The following is a 13,386-nucleotide window of genomic DNA, read 5'->3' on the forward strand; positions in this document are numbered from 1 at the left end:
ACACAACCTCAACAGTTGTGGTTGTCCAACAGAGATGAACTCGTTGAATTTTGTTGTTAATCTGGATAAAAGTATGGCTAAGAGAATTTATTTTTGCTGAATAAGTCACAATGGCATCAAGTGAACAGGAACCATCTATCTGTTCGCAACGTCATCCGTCATCTTCCATGAACCACAAAGTACTTTGCCAACCAACAAATAGATGACCCTCAAAGGAATGCCGTTCTATTTTCCATTTCGTCTGAGCTACATGGAAAACCGCTTTACTCTTCTGAGTATACAAGCGGATTTCAATGGCTTCATTGTCTCCTTACTTGACCTCTTCTGCGTTTCCCAATTGGCTCCATGTGTTGGGCTCTAGTTGCTAGGGTTTGTGTGTAGTGTTCTACCCAGAAGTGTATGTAGTGTTTTACCCAGAGTAAGTCACATATGTGCAAGTCCCAAGTATCGAGTCGTAACCTTCAAGTCTCAAGCAAGTCCCAAGTCCCTGTGGAAAAAATATATAGCAAGTCAAGTCGAGTCACCACCAAATTTCAAACAATTCAAGTCACTGTCAATTCAAGTCATTTTTCACTGATCTTACGACAAAAAGTACATTATCTCTATATATGTAATGAACATTTACAGCTCTAAAAATGAAATTAAAATCAATTAACTTATCAAATTAATGTCTACACTTAAATTGAGAAGAATGCATGTTATTTTTTCATACTAACGTTTATGAGTGCCACACTGTGAATGTGGTGATAAATACTGAAATATTCTGAATGAGGGCGTAAACGTTTATAATAGTCGGATTTAAAAACAACATACGTTGTTTCAGGTGCCAATCTGTTACCCAAAATGAAATGGGTGAACGAAAGGCATTAACTTTGTACACTTTGTATGTTGTCACTTTTTGAATTTGAGTGAGGTTGACGTGCATTAGTTTATGGGGGCGCTAGCACATCAAATATGGTGGATATGCTCACAATCAGGAAAGTGTACTCTATTTAACAATATCGTGGTTGATGTTAGACTCTACGTATCGATGTCTATGCTTGAATAATGACCTCTGTTTTAAATGGTATCATTTCAAAATTACAGTGTCTGTGGTGTCAAATCTATCGCGTCATTGGCTTTTCAGTGGAAGTTGGTCGAAGTTGGTAGACGGAAACGCAAATAGAAACCCGTTTGAATTTATAGGCGGACCAGCCTATAGGTGATTTCTGTTTGTTCCAGCTGGACAAAAAGGCAGATAGACGGACGGCAGAAGAGTACCCTGTCTACAGGCAAAACGCGATAAACAGACCAGGAATTCTTTGTAAAATGCCCAGCTCTGCATGTTATTGTGTACTATGAAAAAAAATCATAATACAAAAAAAAAATCACATCTTCACCAAGTGTCATGTGAGGAGACTTTCTCAGTCAATGTTGATGTACACCTCACAGCATATTTTGTGTATTATTGGCAAAATCATGCTATGTTGCAACATGGTCTTAGAAACATTTGTTTTGCAGATAAGCTAATTGTGAGACATTATTAAATCACCATTAAATAACTGGGGAGGTTAGCAGAAGCTTTTTTGTTGTTACTGTTGTGAAAAAAAAAAAACCTGATTCTTATTAGCCTCAGCAAAAGAGACTGGTTTAGAGAGAGAATGTCTCCCTTTTGAAACACAAAAACCCACAATGATATAGAGTATGTTTATAGCAGATAAGTGCTGAAAACAGTGCTAAATAGAAGCACGAGGGAAATGTCAACACCAAGAAGTGAAAACACAGCATTCAGCCAAGGAAAAATGTACAACACTAAGAATCACTTCAGAATTCGAAGTCTTACAATCTGCTAAAAGTTATCAGTGTGGGGACCCAGAAGCAATGTTCCCTCTATATAATTTTCCATGCATCCGACCCGTTAATTGGCAGCAAAACGGGCGTCCGTGAGTGACGGATTGACAGACCGGTTCATCGGTCTGACAGAATATCCACCTCTGCAAATCAGTATCACACCTGTTTAAAACCTGAGATCATATCAAGATACATGATGTAGGTACAGTGTATTTTAAAAATTCAAAATCAAACCACCTATACACCAAAATAGAGGATATCATTGGATGGATTTGTACCACAAATTGAATTTGCCGGAGTTTGTGAGAATTGGATAACGATTAAAGAGTCTACACCGCTTTTTATGTCATCAATTGGCCCAAATTGACTTGTCCATAAAACAATTTACTAATAAGTAAGTGGAAGTTTTGTTATAATCCTGTTTTTAAGTGTGACAATGTGGCAGTATTAAAATGGTTCAAAAGGTAAACTATGTTAAATGTTGAAGATTATTACTAGGGCTGCTCGATTAAGCGTTTTTGAACCGAAACCAAATTTTCTGGATAAAACGATGTTGAAAACGTTCAAATCGATTTTTTATTTTTTATTTTTGGTGTATATAAGCCACCGTAGTTTCGTTTGCATTTCTGCTTCCTCCCACGAGCACGCAGTCCAGAAAAACTACAACAACACCGGTGCTACCGGCGATTCTAGTATTTGCTCAGGCAAGTGAGCGTTTAGTTAATAAGTCGGGCAAATGTAGATCTGTAGTGTAGTGTGTGCCCCGCATGTACAATACAACTCGTGAGCAAGTAACTCAACGTCTGAAAGGCGTCACTTTTTTTCTCCTCTACAACGGACCTCTGGTCATGAATATGCATCTGTACTTAAGCTTGACAGTGCATTGTACTATTGAGTGACAGTTTTAAACTAATCATTGATTTATGTTTAAGTAAAACCAGGGAGAAAGGTGAAAGGCTAGTCACTAGCTGGTTGGCAAAATGCCTTGCTGACAGACTGTTTGTTTTACAGAATTGACTGTCTACCTTCTCTCATGTTGATGATTTCATTTCAGATGGTATATGCACTTTCTTCTTTCATTATTGGTTTAATTAAGAATACATCTGAAATCTATTGTGAAAGTAAAATGCTGTTAATCCCAATGGATTGTTCTATGTGTATTAAGTTAAATTGACTGGCATTTTGAGTTCAAAGAAAGAAAAAATAAGATTAAATAAGAGACATTCAAAATAATAATCTGGATTTTCTTGTTAGGAAAAATGGAACAGCCCTAATTATTACTGTAAAACTGTGAAGGTGCTAGATTAAGATTTGTGAAACACATAGCAAATGTCTACTATCGTTGTTCACTTTCAACCTTTTTGAGCAATTTTTATTTATTTTTTTATTCGCAGTAATATGCTACGTATGTAATCAGTATGCGAATACTGCACTTGTCACCATGACAAGCGACAAATTAACGGTAGTCATAATTAACAGTTAATTAACAACTGTCTGTTGTTTTTTGTTTTGTTTTTTTAGACATTTTTCTTCCCACTCCGTCAACCACGTGTAAAACAAACCTTTCAATTTTTGGGCCGAATATTGTATGAGCCGAATATGAAAATGCAAAATGTAACACAGCTCAAGTTTGATTTTTTTGTGCTGTATTCCTACATTTGTTTTATGCTGAGAGAGTGAAAGCAGTGTACAACTGAGCATGTGCAAAGTTTAAAGGGAAAATTGCTCAGGAGATGTCTTTCTGGGTGGCCTGTACTGGAGAGACAAGTCAAACTGCACTGTTTGAGGATGAGCTGCGAATCTACAACACTGAATAGAGGTGTCCTGTTGCATTTGGGGCTTCATACAAAGATGGATACACGGTCACAATTAGTGGTCTTTGCACAATACTGTTCTGGGGCCAAAGATCCTTAACAAAATAGTCACACCCATCTTTAGTGACGAGAACAAGAATCCCTGAGACAGATGACATTGTGATGACTGAGCCACCCTATAAGGTCCAAAGTATTGACACAACCCAGTCAGTTAATTAATCAATCAGGGGTTGAACGTCTGGCTCCTCCTGGGGTTTTCCTCTCACAAGACATTTGACAATTCTGTTGTATTTATTTGGCAGTTTGTATGTTGTCTAGAGCAGCATCTGGAGGTGTCAAATCCAGGTCGAGAAAGTAAAAGTCCTGCCCCAGTTTGGCTTTTGGAACTCGTTTACCTGCAAATTATTGAGAAGCACCTGTGGCTGAAGCCAAACCGTGGCAGGGTTTTTACTTTGTTGAGTTGGATTTGACAGCTCTGCCAGTATCACTGTGCATCAGTACATAAAGCAAGGTCTGTAAAGGCATTCTTTGGTGATTTTGAAATGGGAGAACATGAAAGCCCTGGCTTCTGACCCTTCAAACTGGTGAACTAGAATACAGATTTTGAGTCCGGCCCTTTCTTCTAACGTCAGTGACCTCTGATCTTACAAATAATCTTCTGAATGAGTAGACAAAAATTGCCACAGACACATTCTACAGATATACTAAATTCTGGAAAGTAGAGGAGGGACTCCGTATTTTGTTCCATTTTCACTTTCTGTAGGTGTGGCCAGGTGTCCCCAAACATTTGTCCATAATGTTGTCATATTCATTAGCAGAGACGGCTTTCCGTCACCCAGGGACGGAACGGTCCGTCCGTACATCTTGGACGGACAGCCATTTTGGGGACGTAGGGTGAGAATTTTTTTGTTTTTAAAAAAAGGATGAACTCTGTTTATTATTGCAATATTGTGTATCCCAGCCAGCTGTCAAAGGCACTGTATTTAAATGAAAGAAAAAGACAACACACAGTCACACACTTACAAAATTATTTTGCCAGCCTAGCTCTGCGAACCTGGTTCGAGAAAAATGGATAATGTCTAGACAAGGCAGTGAAATAGCATCTACAGAGGCTGTTCTGTTTTATTGGTTTTGCAGCCATGGTTATTTTGGCCTGAGTGTGTCTCATGGGAGGATGGATACACCTGTTCAGAGAGTGTTAATGTGCATGTGGTTGGAGAAGTGATTTTAGTTCTTTGTACTTTGTCTTTCATGTGTTGTCTAGTGCTCTTCAAATTGTAACATCTCACATATCAGCCACATACTGTAAACAGCGACTAAGTGCCTGGGTCAAACACTCAAGTTCTCAGCAAAGTATTCATTTCAGTCCTTTTTTCAAGTGCAACATTTTATAGCAGGTAAGCTATTATTGTTTATTGTATTATTGTTAAAACAACAACAACATGAGAGAAATGTATTGTACCAGGCTTAAGAAACTAGTGGTGTAAATTTGAGGCAGATAATGCCTTTACTTGGAAACTTATATTTCTTAAAAAAACTTAAAAAATATATTTTAATCACAGTCAAATGGATTCGTAGCAACACCCCAACCTGTAGTTCTTCGAGGTTAAGGGTAATAATTTGCTGCCAGTGCAATGTGCTGTCTGCTGCAGTGACTGACTCATACAAGTCAGGCATTCAACTTTTAAATGTAGTCTGTTACAGCATACGTTTGAGCGTACACTTACGCTAGATAAGCTTTACCAGGCTCATTATGTTGGCCCTGTGTTCTGCATTCATGAATGAATATGATGCAGTCAGTAACATACAATACTTAGAACTTAAGACACCAATAATCATCCATGAATATTCCAACAATTCGAAAAATGTCAATTTCAGAGCCATTTCTAAAATGACACATTTTCTCTGTTCACAAATTTAAAAAAAATGTATTCAGTGCAGTCTAAAATGCCCCTGACCCTAATTTTAAATGACATATCTGTAATCTTGACATGGATTTTTGCAGCTGTACGTGATTGATGTTAGGTACTTTTCCACCAACAAACCCAGGAACACAAAGTTCCAATGGGATAGGTGGTTCACATTCCCACCACATCTTATAGTTCAGTGTAGTTAACACAAATGAGCAGAGTTGGGCATTTTACTAAATATCTGCGGTCCGTTTATCGCCTTCTGGACTATCATTACCACTAGCGCCCAAGCCGCTAAACCAACGAAGAAGCATTCAAACCAACAAAGAAGAAGCAGCTAACCCAACAAGGCATTAAACACCTCCGGATGTAGACATGGTGTACAAGTAAAGTAGTTCTCTGTCTTTGACGTGCTAGCACAAGTGTTAGCCATGTCCGACCCTCGGCATCGCAGTCAAGTCAAAATCAGGCAAGTAAAATTAAACAATGAGTCAGCTAAAAAGATGTTAAAAAGTCCTAAGATTGTTGGTCAACTGCAATGCATGCACTGCAAGAGAGTGTTAGTTCACTACACTTATATTATTTGAAAATTGAATGAAGGCTAATATAAGTGTATCGGCAATACGGCTTTGGGGTAGCATTTAATGCAAATACGCATTTACAAATCAGTGGTGGAGGTGAAAGTGCACATTACACTACATTTCAATTTACACAAAAACACTTAATTTTTTTTTTAATGGATTAAAAAATCAATACTGTAAAAAAAAAGAGGAAACAATGATATTTATATCAATATAGACCAATATGAAATACTCGTGATACATTTTTCAGTCATACCACCCAGCCCTGGTCAAGCCCCTCCTCAAGCCCACAAAACACATGTAAGCATTGTCTACACGTAGCCGGGGTTTTTAACAACCGAATATCCGCCCCCCGCCTGCGTTGGAATACACATCCAAAAAACACATCTACACGAAACCGCGGAAGTGCGTTTTCAAACGCATGTCAAGCCTCTAGGCGGCAGTAGTTAGCCAAATACTGTCCATTCAAAAGGAACTTTCGTCTTTTGATGCCACTTCTACAAAACCGAAAACACAACCCCAGGCTCATTCGTGAGGACCGACAAGAGGTCAGAACTGCTTTTAAACATTTCAACTAGAAGCAGTAGTTGGTTGTGGACAAATAAGTAAGTATGACCAACGCGGCTCTGTGGGCATCCATGTTGACTTTTTTGAAAACACAAGTCGCGCAAGTTACGTCAGAGCATTTTTGTCGCACAGTGACGATGTAAATCTCCGGGTCTAACTGTCCACAGCCAAACGCAGTTCCGGGGATATCCGCAAAACTCCAATGTGGCCGGAGTTTTGTGTTTTCAATGAAAAAACTCTGGGGACGTGTGGATGATAGGGGTAACCGCAGGCTAATATCCGCCCTTTGCAAAAACCTCAGCTACGTGTAGACAAGGCCGTAGACTGATTGAGCAAACTCCCATGCACCCTGATGACCCTGCTGAGGGTGTAGAGCTGGTCCCCTGTTCCACGGCCTGGACGGAAAACACATTGCTCCTCCTAAATCGGAGATTCGACCTCCTGACGGACCCTCCTCTCCAGCACCCCTGAATAGACTTTAACAGAGTGGCTGAGGAGTGTGATACATCTGTAATTGGAAAACACCCTTGAGTCCCCCTTCTTAAAAAGGCCAACCACCACCCCGGTCTTCCATTCTAGAGGCCCGGTGTCCACGCAATGTTGTAGAGGCATTTCAACCAGGACAGTCCCACAACATCCAGAGCCTTTAGGAACTCTGGGCGGATATCATCCACCCGGGGCTTTGCTACTGTGGAGCTTTTTTGCCACCTCGGTGACTTCAACCCCAGAGGCAGGAGAACCCACCTCAGAGTCTCCAGGTTCTGCTTCCTCCATGGAAGGTGTGTCGATTGAATTGAGGAGGTCTTCGACGTATTCTCCCCATTGACTCACAAAGTCCCGAGTTGAAGGTAGCAGCACCCCATCACCAATATACACAGTGTTAATGGTGCACTGCTTTCCCCTGCTGAGATGCCGGATGGTGGACCAGAATTTGCTCGAAGCAGTCTGGAAGTTGTTTTACATGGCCTCGCTAAACTCCTTGCCTGAGTTCTTGCTTCAGCGACCGCTGAAATTGCATTCCATTTGGCCAATCAATATCTCTCACCTGGCTCCGGAGTCCCACAGGCCAAAAAGGCCCAATAGGACTCCTTTCTTCAGCTTGACGACATCGCTTACGAGTTCAGGGATTGCTACCAGGACAGGCACCAACCACTTATTGCCACACCTCTGATCAGCTGCCTCAACAATGGGAGGAAAACATAGTCCACTTGGACTCAATGTCCCCCGCCTCCCCCGGGATGTGGGCAAAGTTTTGCCGGCGGTGGTAGTTGAAACTCTTTCTGACAGGGGATTTTGCTAGATGTTCCCAGCAAACCCTCACATTATGTTTGGGTCTGCCAGGTCGGACCGGCATCTTACACCACCATCGGAGCCAGCACCCCACCCGGTGGTGATCAGTTGACAGCTCTGCTCCTCTCTTCACCCGAATGTCCAAAACATGCGGCCGCAAATCTGATGACACGACTACAAAGTCAGTGCAGAGAGGAGGTGGAGAAAAAGTAAACTTACAGTACACTATGAAATTTTATGCGAACAACTGAAATCTTACAATAAAACAGTAAAACTGGCAAGATCTTCCTATTTCTCAAACCTCATTACAGTCAATAAAAACAACCCCAGGGTTCTCTTCTCCACCTTTGAACTTTTAACTAGTTCTGATTTTAATAAGTCCCCACAGAGACCAACAGATGCTCTCTGTGAGGACTTTGCAGACCACTTCAGAAGTAAAATCGATGACATAAGATCCAGTCTTTTAGCCCGTCAAAACACAAGTTTTAATAAACCCGGACAATCATATTTACATGAGGAAACACTGGAAAGTTTTGCCCTGGTTGATGCAAGGACACTTGTTCGAGTTTTCTCCCAGGTAAACCCAACAACCTGCCTTTTGGATCCAATTCCCACATTTCTTTTTAAGACATTTTATGGATTTTTTGAAGAACAAATTTTAAATATAGTCAATTGCTCTCTTCAGACAGGCGTCTTCCCAGCTGCCTTTAAAACGGCGGTGGTGAAGCCCCTTCTGAAGAAGAGCGGTTCTGACCCGAGCGTTTTTAATAACTACAGACCCGTATCCAACTTACCGTTTTTAAGTAAGATTTTAGAAAAACTGGTTTTCATCCAGTTGAATCATTTTTTAAATACAAATAATATTTTGGAGAAATATCAATCTGGTTTTAGGATGAACCACAGTACGGAGACTGCTCTTTTAAGGATCTTAAATGATATTAGGTGCACTGCAGACGTGAGAAAACTCACAGTCTTGGTGCTACTGGATCTAAGCGCTGCTTTTGATACAGTAGATCACCAAATTTTATTAAATAGACTTAAAAATCTAGTGGGCATCTCTGGTACTGTTTTTGACTGGTTTTATTCCTATCTCACAGACCGATATTTCTTTGTAAGTATGGATACTTGTTCCTCTAAAACTCATGAAATTAAATGTGGGGTTCCTCAAGGTTCGATTTTAGGCCCCTTACTTTTTAATCTTTATATGCTTCCCCTCGGGGATGTCATCAGGGGACACGGCATCAGCTTTCACAGCTATGCTGATGACACGCAGCTGTATATTGCCGTGTCTCCTGATGACACAGGACCCATTGATACCCTTTTAAATTGCATTTTAGATATCAAGTCATGGATGGCAGATAATTTCCTACAGCTCAATGAGGACAAGACTGAGGTCTTAGTTATCGGTCCCGAAGGTCAGAGAGAGAAGCTTTTACCAAAACTACACATTTTTAATCCCTCACACTGTGTGAAGAACCTTGGCGTCATTTTTGACTCTGAGCTCAGTTTTATTCCTCATATTAAAAATGTAACCAAGATTGGTTTTTATCACCTTAAGAATATCGCCAGAGTCCGCCCGTTTCTCTCTCAGGCTAACACGGAAGTGCTGATGCATGCCTTTATTTCCTGTCGTTTAGATTACTGTAATGCCCTGCTCTCTGGCCTCCCGAAAAAGAGCATTTCACCACTGCAACTACTGCAGAATTCAGCCGCTCGGGTGCTGACGAGAACCAGAGGGCGGGAGCACATTACGCCAGTTTTGAAATTGCTGCATTGGCTCCCTGTGTGTTTCAGGATCGATTTTAAAGTACTTTTATTAGTTTATAAATGTGTTAATGGTCTTGGGCCATCTTATTTATCTGATTTGCTTTTATCATACCAGCCCTCGCGGATCCTGAGGTCCTCTGGCGCCGGCCTTTTATTTATTCCAAGGGTGAGGACCAAAATGCATGGCGAGGCTGCATTCAGCCATTTTGGTCCTCACCTTTGGAATAGCCTGCCAGAGGATGTCAGGTCTGCAGAGACTGTTGATATTTTTAAGAGGAAGCTCAAGACACACCTTTTTAGTTTGGCTTTCAACAACTTTTAAATAATTTATCTTTTCTTTTGATTGAAGATAATTCTATGTTTTGCTTTGAATGTTTTAAAGCACTTTGAGTTGCATTTTTATGTATGAAAAGTGCTATATAAATAAAATGTGATTGATTGATTGACAAAGTCAATCATCGAACTGCGGCCTCGAGTGTCCTGGGTGCCAAGTGCACATATGAACACCCTTATGCTTCCACTTTCAAATCAAGATAATATGAGACACAATGTAGCCCTTTAGCTATCTCATATCACATTACCAAAGGTAACAAAGGTAGAAAAGCGCTATACAAATGACAGTCCATTTACCATTTACTTTTAAATACCTTGCACAAAGTGGATTAATGTGAGGGCAAGTGCCTTGGGCTTGTCGTCACTTGTAGGAATAGATTTGCTAATTTGACCCAAAATATCAACGAACACACAATCAGCAACTGGCGCCACGGATATGTTGAATAAAAAGAATATACATTTACAAAAAAATGTTAATATTTACAATCCCTGCCTATGTAAAGCTGGAATCCCATAGCACAACATGCTTACCTTGGGCCCCAAAATAAAATAACAATAAACTGTATAATTGTTCCTCTGAATGGGAAATGTCATTGTTCTCGTGTCCTGGTATCCACGTCAAAGTCAAAGTTAATAGTCAAAGAGATTAGTTTAAGTGAACTTTTGTTCTGTGATATCTACTGAGGATGCAGTTCACAGGCTTACCACAATGTAAAGGTAGGATCTTGAAAATCCAGCTCCTTGGAAAAGGCAGTCAGGTTCAGCAGATCAAGGGTGGCTTGCCATCCTTCCTCATCAGGGAACTCAAAATTCAATTTGGGGATCGTGTCTGAGTTTGATGGGTGCATGACTGTGATGTGACAAGCAGAATTTGGACCCCAAAGCAGAGTGGCTAAGTAAAATGTCTTGATATGCAAAAACACAAAGTAACAACAGAGAGCAGGGCTGGGCGCAGCAGGGCATGGAATGGTAAATGGTCTTTCACTTGTGTAGCGCTTTTCCACCTATTAAGGCACTCAAAGCGCTTCACATTGAGTTGACATTCACCTACTGATGGCACAGCATCAGGAGTAACTGGGGGTTCAGTATCTCGTCACAAGGGCTGGGAATCGAATCCACAATGTCTGGGTTGGGAGACGACCACTCTAGCACTGAGCCATGCCAGCCCCACAGAAGAAACCTTGACGGTCTGACGTGTTACTGAGCAACTCAAACTTAAATACTGAAATACAGGTCACACCAAATCCTGTTTTCTAAAATAAAGGACCATAGAAATGTACAACATCAAGGATCCAAACACAGTAACAACAAAAAAGGCCCATAAAAGTGACAGGAGCAATCATTTGACCAGCTTGTGCCACTTGTGAGTCTGTGTATGTGTGACCGTGCGTTATTGGTGGACAACCCAGTGACATGAAATTCCAACTGCGAGCAAGAACCAAAAGCTGTTAACGAAAGTGACTGTCCGTTTCGTTGAATAACTGATTTGTGACTTTTACTTGAGAAGATGAATGTGAATGCTTAAGTTCTGGTTGGCTAACTATCAATTGACTGTATGGTTTGGACTGTTGATGGCTGGCTGGTTGGCTGGTTGACTGATAATGTTTACGGACTGTCAGAACGGAGGTGGGAAAATTTTGGGGTTGCCCCTGGCTTCTTGTGTCTTGCTGGCTTGCAACAACAAGATCACCCACTTAGCTTTATCTCCTCTCTGTCTCTATTTACAACCAAAGCTCACATTCACAACTAACACTTTTAATTTAATAGATGACAATCAATACATTGTGTTTGATTAATTTTCTCTATATGTTAGCCACCATAATTTTCTTGCCTTTCATTTTTTATTATCACCCAAAATAATACATTCAGATAACAATGCAACTATTTAATAGAATCTGTATCAAAATCTCATGAAAAAAATGTAAAGTTCCTGATATGCTGTTATTGTAGTTGTAGTTTGCATGCAGCATTGTATAATAATGAGTCATAAAATAGAAAGTAGCTTTTGCAATTTAGCAATTTAGATTTTAATGCAAGAGGCTTCAGTGTATCCCTTAGAGTACTAACATATTATAATCAGAGCACTGCAATTAAATAACAGCAACACAGAAACTTTGACAAAACAAATAAACGCCTCTTGACTCCGGTGATGAATTACCAGTCTGCAGCCACTTATACAGCACTACTTTCAGTGCCTGCACCATTACATTCCCTTGCTTGTGTACAAGTGACATGAATAATTGATTACAAAACGATAGGAGACATTTATAAACAGTTATCCTTAGCAGAGGCCTGTTAACAGAATCAGCATTTTGAAAAAGAGGCTTCTCACACATTTTTAGAGCTAATCAATAATATATATACTTGTGTAATATATATACTTGAGTACTTGTGTCAAATGTATTTACATTTTTTTTTTATGAAGATGACTAGTAGAACATTGTATTATGTCCTCCTATCACAGTCTATCTCATCATTCAATCTGGACTGAAGTTAACTTAATTTTTTTTTCCAGGGTAGTACCGTACGTACGGTCAAAATATATCACTTTAAGAAAAGGATACAAACACTAGAGGTGGGCATTCTCTTAGTATAGACGGACAATGCTGGCGAATGATAGCCTGTATGACTCCTGTATAGCTGATGATTGACGGAAACACATGCTGCGTGTCTTGCGTTTGTTTGTGTGCGGGGGTGAATACCTCGGGGTTGCTTCGAGCAGAGATGAGGATCGGCTCCTCTGACAGAAAAAAAAGTTTGAACATCGCTTGTCAATCTGATGACCGGTGGTTGTGTTGACTCCTAAACGCTATCTTGGTTGACAGTTAAAAATTTGTAAACAAGTCAATATACTCACCATATAGATCTCACCAGATATGTCAACTTTCTGGCTCCCCGTTCTCAAAGCCTGCCCTTTTTTTGTCCAGGTTCCGACCGGTAAAGGATGCTGGCTGTGTTGTATACCCAACGGTCCCACAGACCGCAATGATATTGTCCCACATCGTTTTTAATATCACCATGCTATCTGTGTGTGTGTGTGTGTGTGAGGGCGTGTGGGTGTGTGTGCTTGTGCTGCGCGTGTGTGACATATTGAGTGCGTTCTCGACACCAATTGGCTTATCACGGATGCAATGCCACTGAGGAAGAAGATCTGACGGTCCTAAAATAGTGGGAACTGTAATAATTTGTTTCATAAATCATTTAATTTAAATAAACTAAACTAAACTGTAATTTAGCAATGACAGAAAGGTGATTAAAACAAGGTCCGCTGATAGTGTAGTGGTACACACGCCC

Source organism: Filicampus tigris, chromosome 8 (assembly GCF_054856515.1).
Source record: "Filicampus tigris isolate MCC_2025a chromosome 8, RoL_Ftig_1.0, whole genome shotgun sequence".
NCBI classification, from domain to species: Eukaryota; Metazoa; Chordata; class Actinopteri; order Syngnathiformes; family Syngnathidae; genus Filicampus; species Filicampus tigris.